This window comes from Anser anser (assembly GCF_964211835.1).
Source record: "Anser anser genome assembly, chromosome: 4".
Taxonomy (NCBI): Eukaryota; Metazoa; Chordata; class Aves; order Anseriformes; family Anatidae; genus Anser; species Anser anser.
This window is the reverse complement of record NC_139724.1, coordinates 4,885,609-4,902,521: the sequence shown is the minus strand read 5'-3', so window position 1 is coordinate 4,902,521 and position 16,913 is coordinate 4,885,609.

Sequence of the window (16,913 nt, the reverse complement as noted above, 5' to 3'; positions counted from 1 at the left end):
TGGTTTAGAGTGAAATCCAGCCCAGGAGTGAGAGACGGCTACGTTATGGGCCAAATTCTGAAGACTTTCTTCCATCTACTTGGATTTTCCAGAGGTCAGTAAGAACTCTGCCAGCATAAGAGGGCTGAGTAAAACTTGAGTGATCCCCTAGGCTTTGAAGCTATAATAATGTTTATGTCTCAAGCTCCTCTTAGAGTTCATAATGAGCATTAATTAAATATACCTCAGGGCTCCCTATGCAAGAGCAAAGTACTCTTACTCCCATTAAAGAGATAGAGGAAACCAGTCGTTGTACAGGAGCAGTTCCTCAAACAGGATTTGGAGCTTTCCCCGGCTCTCGGTACTATTTCAAAGGACCTTGAGTTGCCAGCTGGCCACCCAGGGAAATGTTGATGCGATTTAGCAGTGACATTGAAGATACTGATGCTGTGGCTTGTTTTTCAGGGGTCCTAACCTCCTCCAGCTCCCTGTGCCCTCAGACAGAGATGTTGCTGCTTGGAGGTCCATGTGCCTATATTCTGTTTAGCTTTAAGAACACCAGGTAGAGCATTTAGGGTATTTGGTAGCTAGTCAGTGCAAGGAGATGTTGAAGGCAGGTTAATCTATGTGAGGTAGCATTAAGTGCTAACTTCCTAACAAATATACCTGAATCATTAACCTCAGAGATCACAAATAGGATGTCCCCTCTAGTTAACAAAGAAATACGTTTAAGTAATTCAACAAATGCATTGTTCTGAGTGCAAAACGAGGTGCCAGATTTTACTCCAGGGTGCAGTGTCAAACCTTCACAACTCAGGCTTCACAGTGGAAGTGCTGACAAGCGCACTGTTGCAGAGTGCTCCACTTGCTGTGTCATCGTGACCCAGAGCATGCAAAGAGACGATGCAGTTTATTATCCATGAGCTTGCACTGAAATCCTGACAGAGGCAAAACTCACCAGTTGCCATCATAGTGCCATTTGCCTAGATCAGTTCTTCTGATCCAACGATATTTCGTTTGCTTATCCACTGTTTCAGAACCAGCATCCACAGGAACATTGATGTTGATGAAAACTTGGGGGGTGGGAGGTTGGGGGACAGACTTATTGTACAGTAACAAGTGATCATGGTTGATACTTTCTTTTGCTGCTGCTGAGCAGACTCCGCATGTGACCAGAAGCTGCTCGTAAGCAGAACTTCTGCTACTGTGTGCGATGTGATGGCACTAGCAGTGCTCTCTGTAAGCTCACTGTTTGAGTTTCGGGCGACCACCAGCACTGATCTCAGTGAGGGGTGAAGGAAGGAGGCAGTAATGGCAGGCTCTTTAAAAGAACAAGACAGAAAAAGCACGACGTTATTTTCCAGAACAGGCTCACCATGGGCTGTCAGTCCTGGAATACCAGGCAAGAGTTTACACACAGACAGGTCCCCCAGCGTCATGTGCCTTTGAGACTATCCTACCAATGGAAGGAGGAAATTTCAAGCAAATCATCAGCACTTCGTGTGCACGTTCCCTGCATCCTACCACGTAGCTCTTAAGAGTGTACACTCATAAGAATTTCATGCTAATATTCTTATTCCTTTATTTGTATTCCTTCCAAAAGCTTGCAGAGAGGAATTGCTCTCCCATTTTCCCCAGATTAAATCCAATTTTTGGCATTCCTGCTTTGCTGAAATACCTACGGAGTCTCCAAGTTTTCTGTGGTACACTTGAAAGCAGAGTTTGGTTCATAATTCATGAGATGCTCACTTTGGTTTTTATATCCACATTATGCCATAAAATCTCACATTTTCACTTTGTCAGCTGCCTAAAGTAAGGGAAAAGTTACAGACTTTTGCCCCACGTCTAATACAGGACTTTCCTTGCAGCAAAGTGACCGGTAGGAGGAAACTAGCCAGACAGTCTGAGTGACGACCTGGGGGGGTGATAGAAGCCCCTCTGGGACAATGCTTTTTCCTGCTTCTGGAAGTCCCTCCTATTTCCACATTGGCTTCTGCATCCGGTACTTTACCAGGATTCTCTTTCACATCAAAGCATCTCTCCCCGGGCTACACATGTAGGGGCACAGCCTTAGTTTCTATGGGAAATAGTTTTATCCCAAAGGAAAGGGAAAGAAATGTTTGGTTTAAATATGCTTAACACTCCCCCTTCTGTATAAGGCGCTCTGTTGTTGCACTTTCTCTATTCCCTTGGGATATCAACATGCTCTTTACCATACTCAAGATTATTTTCTTAGTTGAGGTGTTTAAAAGGGGCTTTGGGGGAATTTTACTCTCATCGACATTGGTTAAACAAACATTAGGCTGACAGCCTGCTAAATTAATTGGACCAAATTATTTTTTTTTTTTTGCTGGTCTCCCCCTTAGGATGAGTTGGTCCCAGTTCTACCATTTAAGAGAACTCCATCACACAGACAATGCAGAGTTTCTGCTTCTCTCCTAAAGTTATTAGAAACACAGACAGAGCCAATGTATGGGCGATGGAAGTGTTGCTTAGCTTACTGAACAGCTGGGGAATCCATGAATTCGTGTGGAAGTTGAAGCCAAGGAGGCTGGGTATTCAATAAGAGCTCTAACCAGATGTGAGGATGAGCAGCAGACTCTATATTTTGCTATTTAGTGCAACCTCATGATAGCATTATCATGGCTTAAGGGCATTGATGTGTTGAGGTTTGTAGGGACCAGCTGACACTGGTGTATAAAACAGATGAAAATTTCAGTGTATAAACCCATTTTCAAGATTAATGAGAAGATGAGAGAGTGTTCCTGGTTTGACTGTGAACGTGGGGCCATTCAAAACTACACTGGTGCTTGCTGGCAGCCATGACTGATACCAAGAAGGAAACTCCCACTGACTTCCTTGATGGGGAATTAAACCAAGCCTGGGCACCCCAACCACATAGACTTCTTCTTAGTCCAAACGCTTATAGAACATATATAATTTGGTAGCCCAATTATTCACTTTTTGAAGTCTCCTGAATTTGTTTGTTATTCCACTGTTGATGGCATTAGTTCCTCCCCCATTTCCCTCAGTTGGCATTTAATCTCTTTGGGTTGGTTGCTCATGCCTTCAGGGTCACTGAGTTTCTTTCTGCACCAGACTCTTTGATTCTGCCTATATTTGGGGGCTGGCTAGTCTTTTGATTATTTGAAATGCTTTGAATGCTGACTTTAATTACACTACCTTGTAATAGGCTCTTCTACAAGGGTTGCTGGCTGCAACACCCCGATTGCCTCAACAGTCATGCTGCTACACAGAGATAGTGTGAAGGAACGTACGTAAACATTTTACAAAGACAACAGCCACTGAAGTGCAATATTGACATGTCACCTTCAAGAATGCTAGATTTTGTTGTGTTTTGCGTGATTTACTTCATATATTTATTGGTATTAACAAAAGCTAAAATGCTTATTTATAAGTAAAATGCTTACCGTGGAAAAATGTTGAATCTGGAAACAGATCTCTAACATCTCAGCCAGAAGTGTGACATTTTTCTTGGGGACAGATTGTCAGCCATGACCAAGAATGGCCCAGCAGAATTGAGGATGTATACAAATTGGAGACTGTCCAGAAGAAAGCAACAGGAATGATAAAAGGTTTATAAAACATGAGTGATGAGGAAATGTTGAAGGAACCAAGTTTGTTTAGTCTAGAGAAAAAGGACTATGGGGGAAAAGTATGAGTTTTTCAATATGTAAACAGCTGCTTTAAAGAGGACTGTCATCATTTGTACTCCATGGCCACTGCGAGGAGGACAAAAATAAATCGATGTAATCTGCGGCAAAGACATTTTAAGTTACACTTTGAGCTATGAAGGTTAGGTTTTTTTTTTCCTCCTTTTTTTTTTTTATTCTTTTTTTCCTTTCTCGGGATGTTTTGCTGATGTTGGAATTGTTTCTTGGTCTCCCTCTTGCAGTACTTGGAGGGGCCCCACTCAGCTTTTCTGAGTAGTTTGGTAGAAATCCCCAACCCTCAATCACACCTAATTCCGGTCTTTCCAGCACTGAAAACGGCTCGTGGTGTCATGATGGGATAACAGTCGCACGTTTTAAAAGCCATCACGTTAGGCCAATTGTTCTGGGCCCTCACTGCCACCTTGAGGAAGTTTTCAATGCACGTTCATCTCGCGCCATGGTATCAAGCTCCTCAGTGCGTGCCAAGAGCCGTTGCATGGTCTGATTTGCAGTTCCGCTGGCAGCAGCAGAAAGAGGAAGGTATTGGCTGTGCCTGTATAACAGCAGTTGTGTTCGAGCCGGGGAAAGGTGCCTTCTGGCACGGGGAGGTGGTGGGTCAAAGGCAAAGTGGGAAAAACCTGAATCTTTGAGTAAGGTTTTTAAAAGCACTAGAAAATTGCAAGGCTAACACGTTTAGGCAATAAGGGAGGTAGACAGCAAGCCTTCAGAAAATGTCCTTCCATTATGTTTTTACCTTGCAAGCACTTTCCAGGGAATTCAGATTTATTTATATTTAATTGCTGGTGTATTTATTATTATCAATATTGATTTCAGCCGAGAAGGCCAGACACAAAGTGAACAAGTATGAGACCTTGTGTGCAAAACCTGAAGTACTCCCAGGTTCGTTGCCGTGCCAAGCTGGTAAGAGCCAATGTCACATGTGGCATCAGGGGACACTTTAGTGCCAGTCTGCCCGGGAGGACAAGAGTCCTGGAGGCAGAAGTGCCTTCAGAAGAGGAAGCATTCCCAGGCAGCCCCGAGCAGGCCATGGGGGAGGTAGTAGACTTCTGAGATTAAATCCTATCTGTGTCTTAATAGAGACAACTCCTCTCTACAGTATCTTTCAGCATCCTGTTAATTAAAAAGAAGATTGGGATAAATTTACAAAAATAAATAAATAAAAGAGAGAGCAACTTCTGCCAAAAAATGAACTTTCATGTTCAGTTTCTGCTTGAAACTAACTTCCCAGGAGCCAACTTTCTTGGGGAATAGCCTGTTATCAGATAAAGGAAGGACTGAACAAGAAAGATATTACTTTGTTATGAAAGCCACCCCCTTTTATCAAGACTTTCTTCCCCAGCTTTTAATGCTCGCTGACTTACTTCTGATCTCTTGGCATCTTTGTATTTTCCCACCTGTCTGTCAACCTCCTCTGAGGGTATTTTCCTTCTTGAAGCTAAACTTCGCAACACAACTAAAAGAAAGCAAACAGAAATGGCTTCAATCATTCTCATTGCTTAAAAATTCATAATCGTTTCTATAGCCAAAGGCAGAAAAGCTAATTATTTACTGTCCCAACCAGTCTTATTACCTCCCGGGAAAATGTGCTATTGAGCTGGCTGCGCTGATACATCTGCAGAAGGCGGCTCTCATCGCTGGGACCCAAGTGTGCTAGCATCACCAGTGGGAGTTTTTCAGCTTTGAACAGAGCTGCTGCAGTAGGTTAGCCATAAGGCAGAGGAGCTCAGCCACCGGGGAGTGGGAAGACAGCAATGTCTTGCTTCTCTCCCTAGTGAACCTTCTGGCCATCTTGACTCTGCCATTTACGGAAGAGTGAGTTATTTAGAGGAGGATTGTGATTATTATATTTTTAAGTGCAGCCCTTGTAAGCTTGACACATAAGATTTTATGCAAGAGAAGGACCAGAAGGATTCTGGCTGATGCAGGCAGATACCTGTCCAGAAATCTTTACTAAATGGTGGTTTGTTTGCTTGTTTGCTTCTTACGGAAAAATGCCCATCTGCGGTGACTGCTGTGAGTTTGGGGATTAGGACTCATTCTCTTCCTACCCCATCTTATGCTGCTGGCAGATCCCACTGGAAACTCTTCTGTGTGGACATCCTGTTCCTTATCCCTGTGAACCAACTTTTTCCTTCGCCTTCTTATCTGTCTTCCAAGGGCCTTTCGTTATCTGCCTCTAAACTGAGTTGAGACCCAGCATTTGTGACTTCTGCAAAACATGTTCTGGACCAAAAAGACCTTCCCCTTGAAACCTCGAATTCTTTGAACTTCCCCATCCAAATTCACAACAGACTTTTCCTCCTGGTCCTTTTCTTTGAGCAGATTTTGCTTTTGTTGTCAACTTCAGTAGACTTGCTGCATTTCGCAGCCAATATTAGCGAGATAAGCTTGAATACACAGCCTATACTGAGGTAGCAATGTGGGCTAGTAGAGGAGCTGTTTGCTATTCTGTATGAGAATAAGAAGAAGCAGAAAACTACAATATGTACCTCATTCCTATAACTGCCGTCTCCTAAGCCAGCAGGAGCATTTTAGTAGTTGTATTCAAATTCTCACACATTTTGCTCATAGGAGTGTTGTACTATGCATAGTACGTAACAATTCTGAGAAATAAGGCTTCACCATGACCAAAATTCAGGGATGAATCAAAATTGAACAGAAATTAGGTTTAAGCAAGATAAAGAGCAGAAAGAAGTTTTACTTTGTATGGATAAATGAAGTATTGGTGGTTTCTAGCAGGGTTTAATTGCTACAGATGATTAAAAAACCTAAAGACCTAGTTCTGTCATGGTGGCTGACTGTGAGAGGTGGGGATCTAATTGAAGATGGTGTGGGCGGCTTCATGGCAGAACTGAGAGGAGCAGCAGATCAGGGACAGTGGCACCTGCAATGGGGAAATGAAGCTGCGGGAGCAAGCTGGGAGGCGAAGGAGAGGACACCGAGATGCCAAACATATCCATGCTTGGCAGGTAGAAAAATGTAGACTTGTGTCATATGTTACAAGTGTGTTTACAGCCTGTCATTGCTTCCCCTGTGAAATGCTTTTCCTGTAATACTTGTATTGTGCTTTTGTGATATGCATCATAAAGCAGCCAAGCGTGTACACAGGCCTGGCCTCATACCCAAGAGCATAACTTGTGTCAATGGCCCTCCTGCAGTTTCAAGCAACAGGTAGGGTCTCCAGCATGGTATTTAGGTCTGGATCTAGGCTTCAGTACATTCAAATGGCTGCTCACAGTTTGGCTCTGCCTTGTCCTTTCCCATCCTGGCTGTGTCCCAACCCCTTGACGCCCCGGCTCTTCCCTCAGACGGCTTTGGCTTCCTTTCCCAGCCTTGTCTCAACTCCTTGCTCCCTCTCCCTGCCCGTAGTACAGCAGTCATCCTGCCTCGCCAAAGGCTAGCCCTGCCAAAACTCCCATGTGCTTGCGAGGGGCAGTACGGCCTCTTCCCAGTGCCCAGCTGGAGTACTTGGCTTTTATTCTGTGTTAATGCCAGCAGAGCGTACGAGCTTTACGTGAAACCTCTAGATAGCTGAAGTCTGCTGTGGTTTTTGCCAGAAGGCTTACACTGGCACACGCATGGCGAAGTTTCTACCTGTTTTCACTGAGAGAATTTAGTGCTTTTTCCCAGGGCTGCTACAAGATAATAAACAATGAAAACTCTACAGTGATATTAAGGTAGGCTCCACTGCAAGTAGCAGCAGTGAAGAAGCAACGCCAAGACCTTTCCCTTGTGAAGGCAGGGGACTGGTGGCTTTCACCTTCCAGGAAAACCTTCATGTCCCCTCTTCCCAAGCTTTCACTCTCCCACCCAGCACAATTTGACGTTGTGTTGATTGAGTGAGTGGTACAGAAGGATGCTGACATGTGGGTGTTGGCAGTGTGTCTCCCAGATGGCCAACGCTCTTTCTTCCTCCTTTCTCAAGATAAAAGGGTACGTTTTAAAGCCTGTTAAAATAATATTAAAGAATTGGTCTGAGCACAACAAAGTGAATAGATCAACAGTTACATTATCATCCTCTACTGCCCTCTATTGAGGATGGATCCATCTGCAGAAGAAAATCTAAACTGCAGTTATTCCCAACACAATACAATTCATCTGATTTTGAGGTTTACCCCGTGGAAATCATAACCTTTTTAGCTCATATGTGCAGTTCAGAAAGCGTTTTCATTTGCGAAGCTTGACAGTGTGCTTTTTGACGTATTTACTTTATCCATTATTTGCAGGTTGTGCAGATGAAGGCAAAATTGCCATGGATTAAATATCCAATCCCCTGAAAATACTTAGGGAGAACCCGTTATATTAATAACCCAATTAATAACCAACCTTTTACAGCAGCCCAGAATACTTCTGGGACAGGGTGATGTCATGTGGAACCTGCACAGTACATATAACATGGCAAAGGCCCTTTACATTCAGCCCTCACCTAATCATCTCAAATTTCAGTGGATGAAAGAGCAGTTAGTCGTACTAGTCATGCCTGGGAACTGGAATGACAATGCACTTATCTCATAAAAAAAGAACTCGGAGGAAAATCTGCCTCTTGACTTTAAAAACATTCTCTGGCGATGTGATTCCTTGGCAATGTCATTCCTCCTTTGGCGTTATCTGTGGAAAAACATAGAGGAATGCCACAAGTTACAGTGATGCTAAGAGAAAAAAAGATAGAAGAGATGACCATATCCTGATTTTTTTCTACCATTTATCATCTGAAGATCTCTAAAGGCTTTCCAAGTAATTATTTGCAAAGTAATTTTTTGCAAAGTAATTATTTGCAGGCAATTATCTCAGAAATCACAATGGACAAGCAAAGTTTGTTTTTATTTTATAGGCAGGAAAATTTGAGAAAAAAAAATGACATCTATAACGTTTAAATCCGGATTAGGATTTAGGGGAGCCTGGACAACTAGGATTGTCCAGGCTCCCCTTGTCCTTTCAGAATGAAATTTTTGATATTCAAAGGTGTGTAGCACTTTAATCTCGACAGGAACAGCAGGGGATTCACACCGGTAAACTGCACGACCACACATTTTTTTAAATGAAAGTTTCCCACTCTAACATCATCTTCATCATGGAGTTTAAGGATGAAAAAATGATGTGTTCTGGTTAAAGCCATGAGGATTTGAAAGTGAATTTGCAAGAAAACTCCGCCTATTCTGGGTGCTGATTCAAAATGAGAGAGAAGGAGCAATTTTCTGGTCCTTCCTCATATCCCTGTTACTTTGCTGGATGCCCACTGCTGTTTCTAAGTTCTCTCCTCCCTGTGGCAGCTGAACTGTGACAGGCTCCCTCTGCAAAAGTTAATTTTCAATCCCTTGGATATAAAATTAGGTAATTTTTACAAAAGTAGGATCTTCGTGAGTGTCTTCTGCATCATGATCTCCATGAAAAGTCAGGTTTACATTCCAGCAACATTCACCCGTCGGTTCAAATCGGAGCTCCCAGAATGGGGAGTTGGGATTTTAAAAAAGACACGCTGTGATTAGAGCTCATATGGCATTTCATGAAAGCAATAACCTACCCTTTGCCAAGAAAGGATTCTCTCCCACGGACCGTCTACGTGGTTTCCATCTGCACATTAACCGGGAACTGCTTGGGGTAAAAAAAAGGTATTCTGTGTTTCAAGTTACAGCTGCTCCAGTACCCTGGAAAGGTGCAGGGAGCTCCCTTCCCACAGTCCAGCCCTGCAAGGAGAAACAACAAGCTGGCTGCAGCCCCTGAGCAATGAAAATCTGGGGCATTTGGGTATCACCTGTACCGAGGTGGAGCCTCACTACGAGGAGCAGCGTGCATAGTTTGTTCTGAGTGCCAAAGGGCTCCTGGTGGGTGCACTCATGCTTTGGTCTTCGGCAGAGAAATGAGAGCAATCGACTGACTTTCTCTCCACAACAAATAAGTAATACGCAAGGAGAAAGAGCCATACAGAATGTCGTCACTGTGAGTAAAATAGTTGGCAGTAGGTTAATTTTAATTCCTTGAAAATGCAAATTTTACGGAAGGGAGAGTACAGCCAAGTGCTATGTAGCAGTTTTCCATTGCTACAGGGACTTCACTGCAACAGAGTTAAAGCCCCATCCTCTGTTTCAGCAGGGCTGAAAGCCTGTTAGTGCTCTGCAATGATGAAAGCAAGTGAAACTGAATAGCAAACAAAAAAAGTTCTGACTTGATCAGTGATGATGAGAGAACTCCAACTGGGTTCTCTTGGGAGCAATGATCAAGAATTAAAGTCTTGATTTTTTTTTTTAAGCTAACAAATGAAGCTTCTTTATTCTACTTAAATGGGATAAGAAAAGCCCTATTAAAGGGAGCTAACAGCAGTACTAATCTGCAAGCCACATCCCTGTTGGCCCCAGAAGAAAAAAAAAAAAGGAAAAAAAAAAAGAAAAAAAAAGGATTCTAAAAGTGTTTAACAAAACCCACACAAAATGAGAGAGAACTGAAAGCCATGCAACTTTGAGAAGTACGAGGAGTCTGTTTTCATACATGAGGAGAGGCAGGAGCACGGGGAGTAGCTCGCATCCCTCGTGCTCCAACCCCCGGAGTGTGGAGTCTGCAGGTTAACAGCTGAGGGGCTCTTGCCAGGTGGTTTTGGGTGTGTTGTTGTTTTTTTTTTTTGTTTTGACTAAGGACTTGATCCCCCCCGTCACCCTGCCTTCCTGGGATTACTCGCATTTCTGGCGTGAATGATCTTAGCAGGTGGCAATGTGGGGCAGTGTGCCCGTCCTTGGGCAAGCCTCAATATTGGCCCACTTTGCTGCCACGTTGGCAGCCTGCAATATATGCTCATCTCCATATAAATATTGCTCAGGCTCCGGGTTTGGCCAGTGCTGAGATTATTGCACCATCTGTAATCTGTGTGCTCTGAATCACCGGCTGGCTCGCTGGCCGAGGGATATTTCTGCAGTCCTGCTCCGTCTCCTCCTCCCGTGCCCACGTGCGCCCGGTGGCACCGTGCACCCTCGCGGACTCGACTGCAGCTGGCAGGGAGAGCGAGAGCTGTGAAGATGTGTCAACACCTCCGGGTGCCAACATCAGGAGGAAACCTGAATGCATGCCCGGGGCTCCTTAGGAATTAAGCAGTGGTTGCTAAACCTTGTGGCTGTTTCTGCACAACCGTGGTGATCTGTGCTGGCTGGATTAGAGACTGAGTAGTGCCAGGAGGACACCTTCATAGCGTCTTGTGGACTAATCCCACAGCGAGGGAGGAGGGAGAGAGACAGCACAAGGGAGGTGAGGCAAAAGATCTCTTGGCGTGTGTAGCACTAAGTTAGGAAGGAACCACTGATACGAGAACTCAGGACAAAAATCCCTCACTAGTCTAAGGCATAGAAAAGACAGTGGTGGAAAAATAAAACGTGCCCCAGGCTACACAAAGCAATAGTTGTACCAGAATCTTATATTACTCCTTTTTCACGTGGACCAAGCCTACCTGTGAATCACAACCAAGATACGGTTTCCTCCTCATCTCAGATCAATGTTTAAATGTTAGTGAACAGGAAGAGCTCTGAAGAAGTACGAAGATTAGGACTCTGAGCTTCTTTAGCCTCAAGAGGAGAAGGCTCAAAGGGAATCTTATCAATCTGTATAAATCTGGGTTGAGGGGGAGTAAAGAACACGGAGCCAGATATACAGGAAATACTGAAATACAGGAAATTCAATTAAAACATACTATAAAATTTATCGTGAGGGTGGTCAAACACTGGAACGGGTTGCTCAGAGAGGCTGTGCAGTCTCCATCCTTGGAGATACTCAAAACCCAACTGGACGTGGTTCTGGGAAGCCTGCTCCAGCTGACCCTGCGTGGAAAAGGGGAGTTGGACTGGATGATCTCCAGAAGTCCCTTCCAGCCATTTTTCCCTTCTCACCCAAACTCATCATGGACTCAAACTGCCACCTCTTGAGGAGATCAGTACATTTCTCAAAAGACTGAAAAGTGCTGAAGATGTGTGCTCTTAGAGAAAAACTCGCAAATTCTCCAAGACTTCACACTTTTAGGTACAAATTTGCCCCTAAAAAAAAAAAATCAGGCTATAAAGTTCTCCCTGATTTGCTGTTAATGATTGCATCAAACGGAGCAGTGATGAATTCAAAGCCAAGATCAGACCCTTTGGGTAAGTCTCAGAACTCCTAGCTGCTACAGGCAAAAATTATTTTGACAGAAGCATGCCACAGAATAATCATGTCATTTATCCAAGCTGTAAAGGGTCAGGGGTTTGACAGTGAGGCTGTCAAATGATTTCAGTGAGAGCACAACGAGGTCCTCTGGGTTGGGCTGTATTTTGCAAAGAACCAAACCTGACTCCTAGTACTAGGAAGTACGCTCAAAGTACAGGGCTATATATTTTAAATAGAAGCTCCTTTTAATAACCTGGATTTAATGCATTTTACAATGTATTTATTATCTCACACTGTGATATTTTGTAACGTAGATTTTCAGCTAACGAGTAGCTCATCTAATGAAAATAATGATTTTTTCATGCTGTACTACATGGAAATGTAAAGTATTTCAATTAAACAAACCACCTCATTAGTGTGCCTTGATAATATAGTTGAGTTTTCTTTGATATGGTCAGAAATATCTAGCATGCTTTTGGGATGCAATCAAACTCTCCAATAAACTTGTTGCTGAAGACAGCTGCCTAGCACCATGTATTTCTTGAGCAGTCAAATGACCTAGTTTAGAAGTGTTTGAAGCCACTTTACACTCTGGAAGAAGAACAAATTAACCATGTTTAACAAGTAGTTTTCAATTTGTGTTCCAGCGCTCTTCTGCACTCCATCGTCTCCGGTGCAGTAGCACGGCCTTATTTCATTCTTCCTGTTACATATAATTCATACTTAACGCTACAGCTCTGGCAAGCACCTCTCACCTGCTGCACAGACCCTGGGAGGGGGTGTTGGCATCACACCCAAATGTATCTGAAGCTGCAGGGCTGGCTATCTGAGGTCTGCTTTGCTCCTCTGTGCTCCGGGAACAACAAAAAGAAAATCAAGGCTCTTGTTGCTTTTCATTTTGATTTCTTCGCCCTGTTCCCTTGAAAGACTTGTTCGAATGAATACTGCAGAGGTAGTAGAGAAACCTGCTGCAGAAACCCAATTTTTGGCATAGCCAAGACTAAACTGAGCTACAGCTTTGTAGCAGAAGATTTCTGGGGCTGCAGTTTGTGTTTGTTTGGATGTGGGGTCAGACCTTTGGCTATTATAAATCAGCAGAGCTCTGTTCAGGGAGCTGGTCTTTATCAGTAAGATCTGGGTTCACATTCCCATCATTTCTCTGAGAATGAACTTCCCTGTGTAATACCTTCTGTATAGGACTAGTATACATTAAAATTACAGTGAGGTGCTGTAGTTCAGGCCCTCCCCTCGGAAAATTTGGTTTTGATCTGGCTCCCATCATGGGCAAAATGAGTTGCAGGAAATCTCCATGAGCATTGAAAGCAATTAGTGACTCCCCAGTCAGCTGCTGTGGACCATATGTCAAATGCAAGATAGCTTGGTGTATTCCTGTAAAGGAAAAGCGGATGCAAAGGCATTCCCTAGGTGCAGCTTAATCCTTTGGTAACCTCTCACTCTAGTACCTAGCCAGTTTTCTGAAATAGGACTTTGGTATGGCTCTATATCATTTCTAAAGACACATTCACAAGCAAACAAACACACAAAAGAATTTCTCGCGCACCAGACTTAGCTGATGAGCTGTAATAAATTTGGGAAATGACATGGTATCTCCCGTCTGCATTTCTTTCTCCTTCAGCAGGAAAACTAGACTGGACCATGTTACTTTTGTTTGTAATCAAGTTAATTTTTGATGCTTTCTCTTCCCAGCTCAAAGCTTTTCCCTGTTGCAAGGCAGTATTTACACCCAAAATACAAGCTCCCTGCCACCTACACCTGCCTGTTACAAAACCCTAAGTTCTAAGCTTAATATAAGTTGGCAGTGTCCCTTTAATCAAAATTTAATGCTTGTCTTCAATCTCCTCAAAGCACATAAAGTCTAGAGGCTTTAAAAGGGAAGGGATCATTAGTGCTGCAGTCTGCTGCCGCTTTCCAGTGAGCGGCAAGTTGACCATGAGGTGTTACACAAATGCAGGTATTGTGCTGCTCTGCTCAAAGCCCTATTTCAGGATCAACCCGTGAGACCTTTGCTCATTTTGTTGCTTACAGGGAAGAGGGTGCAGAATGATCTAAAATCTCCTTGAGAGCAAGATGCAGCCAACACATTTCTTCGCAAGTGGCAGTGCCGTACAGACAGGTACTAAAATTCACATCTGAGTGTGTCAGAAACGCTGCACTCGGTTGTCTGAACTTCTGGCACAGGCATAGCAGCTAAGAGGGAAATCAGCCAGTTAGTCTGGGATGTTTAGAAGAGCTCAGCTCCCGTTCAGTCATTCTGCTTTCTGGACCTGTGGAAAGCCTGGCTTGGAGCTTGGAAGCTGAGCACTTGGAAATCTGCCTGGGAGCTGCTCTGGAAATTTGGCCTCGAATCTGCGAACATGCTGCTCAGAAGCCCACGTAAGAAGCAGCCCGTCTGATCCCAGGCATAAGCCAAGTTCACCACAGCTTCATGAAAAAATAACACCTTCTGGGCTTTTGCCACGCACAGCAAAGTACAATGTTGCAGAAATATTTTGTAGGCTGCTTTCTGTACGCTAGATAACCTGCTGCTCTGCAGGCACAGCTACCGAGCATCGATCCAGGCATTTCTTTTAGCACAGCGTCACGTTTTGTGTTGCTATCAAGCAGTGTAACATGCTTTATGTTTTAATATGTTCTGCTGTTTTCTCCTCAAACCACTTCCTTCCAAATTCCTTTCAACCATGAAGATCTTGTGCTGTACGGCATTATTTCCTCGTTGCAAAACTTCATAAATACAGATCTATAAGGTACCAATAGACCTTAGATGTTTCTGGTAACTGCCAGTAAAAGGGCATCCAGACATAGCTAGATATTTTAACGTGCCCCTAATTTCTAAGGTACAATTTCGGTTGTACCCAACTAACAATATCCACAGCCTCAGGCACACATATGGTCCATTTCTTTCTCCCCGTCACTCCCTTTTGCATTTGCAGTGTGCAGCGATGTGCTCGGCTTTTATCTTTAGAGTGTTTGGTTCAAATCTGACTTAAATTGGGCGCAAAACTGAGTTGCAGAAAATCATTCTAATCATTGAAAGAATTTGCCTGATTTTCGGCGTGTTACAGCACGGTCATTGCTACTTACAGGATGTTAGAGCTATAGCCTTTATGACATGTTCATTGCCACAGCAGGGCACAACCTTGGAAGGTCCTGTAGCGAAAACCGGCATGACGGGACCGCACGCTGTATGCAACACAGCATCACAGCTTAAAGGACGGTAACCTTGGTCCAGTGGGTTAGCAGTAGATCGTTGTCACAGGGAGCAGAATTCACCATTTTAAGGTGTACTCATCTATACAGAAAACACGTCCAGAGGGATTCTGTTACCTTCCGTCTTCTGGAAGGAAGTATTTATGTACAAGTAGGGTACGGAGCAATGGGGCGAAGGCAGTAGATGGCTTCTTTCGCAGGCTTAGTGCCATAACATTTATACGCCTAACTGAAGGGGGAAGGGATGCTTTCTTCTTTCTTCATATGATGAAAATAAAAAGTGATCAGGAGAGATTTTTGTTATCCTCTGGGCATTAGAAGCTTAAATGCAAAATGCATGACTTATTATATCTAGCCAACTCTTAGGGGTAAATATGCAGTATGGGGAATTAGTTGTTGTTAATTGGACTTATGAGCTGAATTCCCAGGGTGCTGCACTGAAAGCATACCCCTTTTGTTTTAATATTGAAACAGGGAGAAGCCAGCTCTGTGATGGATTCATTCCAATATACAACAGGAGAGCATGCTAAATCATCTTCATCCAAATACTTAGTTACGTTTGTTGAATGTAAATATTTTAGAGCTAACTTCTACACGTTCTATAGAAGGTATTAGAGTTTTGATGGACTGTTTTAAAACTGTGGCAGTTTTTCAAGTAGCATGAAATGTCTAATTGTCCTGTACCCTCTGAAGATATGACTCACTGTTTCTTAATTCAACACTTAAATAAATAAAACTTTTTTTCAATTAAATTTGGGAGTCTCAGTTCTACCATGAGTGAATTGAAGTCTTCAGGATTGCATAGCAGTGAGAGTAGTTTCAGTGATACAATTTTATTACAAACAGAAAAGGCTGTTTCAAAGGGTATATTTTGGGCTGTTTTATCAATAACCAAATAGTTTGGTTTTAACAACAACCAAAAATACAAACATTTCTCAGATTCAGGAGAGCCAGAGAAAAGCAGTTTTTGATTTAGGCTTTTGTTCTAGGAGATAGTCCAGACAGCACACACTAAAAAAAAAAAAAGAGAGAGAGAGATCAAGTAGCAATCCCTGGAGCAGAGGCCACAGGTCATACATCTCCCTTAACACCCTGGTTTAGCTGATCCGCCTTTCCTCCTTGTATGGTTAATTGCCACTGGTATAATCCAAAAGGTTACAGAAAAACCCAGGCTAGCCTTGCACGGTCCTGTCAGTGAAACATCTCAATGAAACGTTCCCAGTGTCTGAAGTGCTCAGAAAAATAACCTAGGGAGATGTTCAAATGAATTATAAACCCCTTAGAAAACCTAAGCAGCAAAATCTTCCTCTACATCTTCATCTATCTTTGAATTACAAACACAGATATGTATTTTAAAGATACACCGATGCGTGATTGACTTGTTATTCTTTACCTCTCCCCTCACCCCAGTACGGTCAACATTTGCAATGATAGCGAGTCCTTCCAATTTTAAGAAACAGAGACACAGCAAAATGTCCAAAATGCCATCTCCTTTTGGTGCTTAACCTCTCACTCAATAGTTTGGTCCCAGTGAATTCGGAGGAGTTTTATTGTTCATTGGACTAGAAGTGGGGTCTAGCATACATCTTCCTCACACGTTCATGGGGTCCGTTTCAATTTACGGCAGACAGTTTTGAGTCGTTTCTTGGGGTAAACGGCACCGTGAAACATAGCAACTACTCCTTGTATTTGGTGTTTACGACTTCCCCAATACTTCTGCAAATAAAACACGAGGTATTAATTCTCTCCACAAAAGTCTCGAGATTTTCTTAGGTAGTAACATAAATTGCTCTCACTTTAAAGTGGGGAAAATTGGTCTTAGGCCATTTAGGGCTAACACTTAGGTAACTAGTTTATGTGTCTGGGAGGTTTTGAAGAGCCACAAGATGACACTGC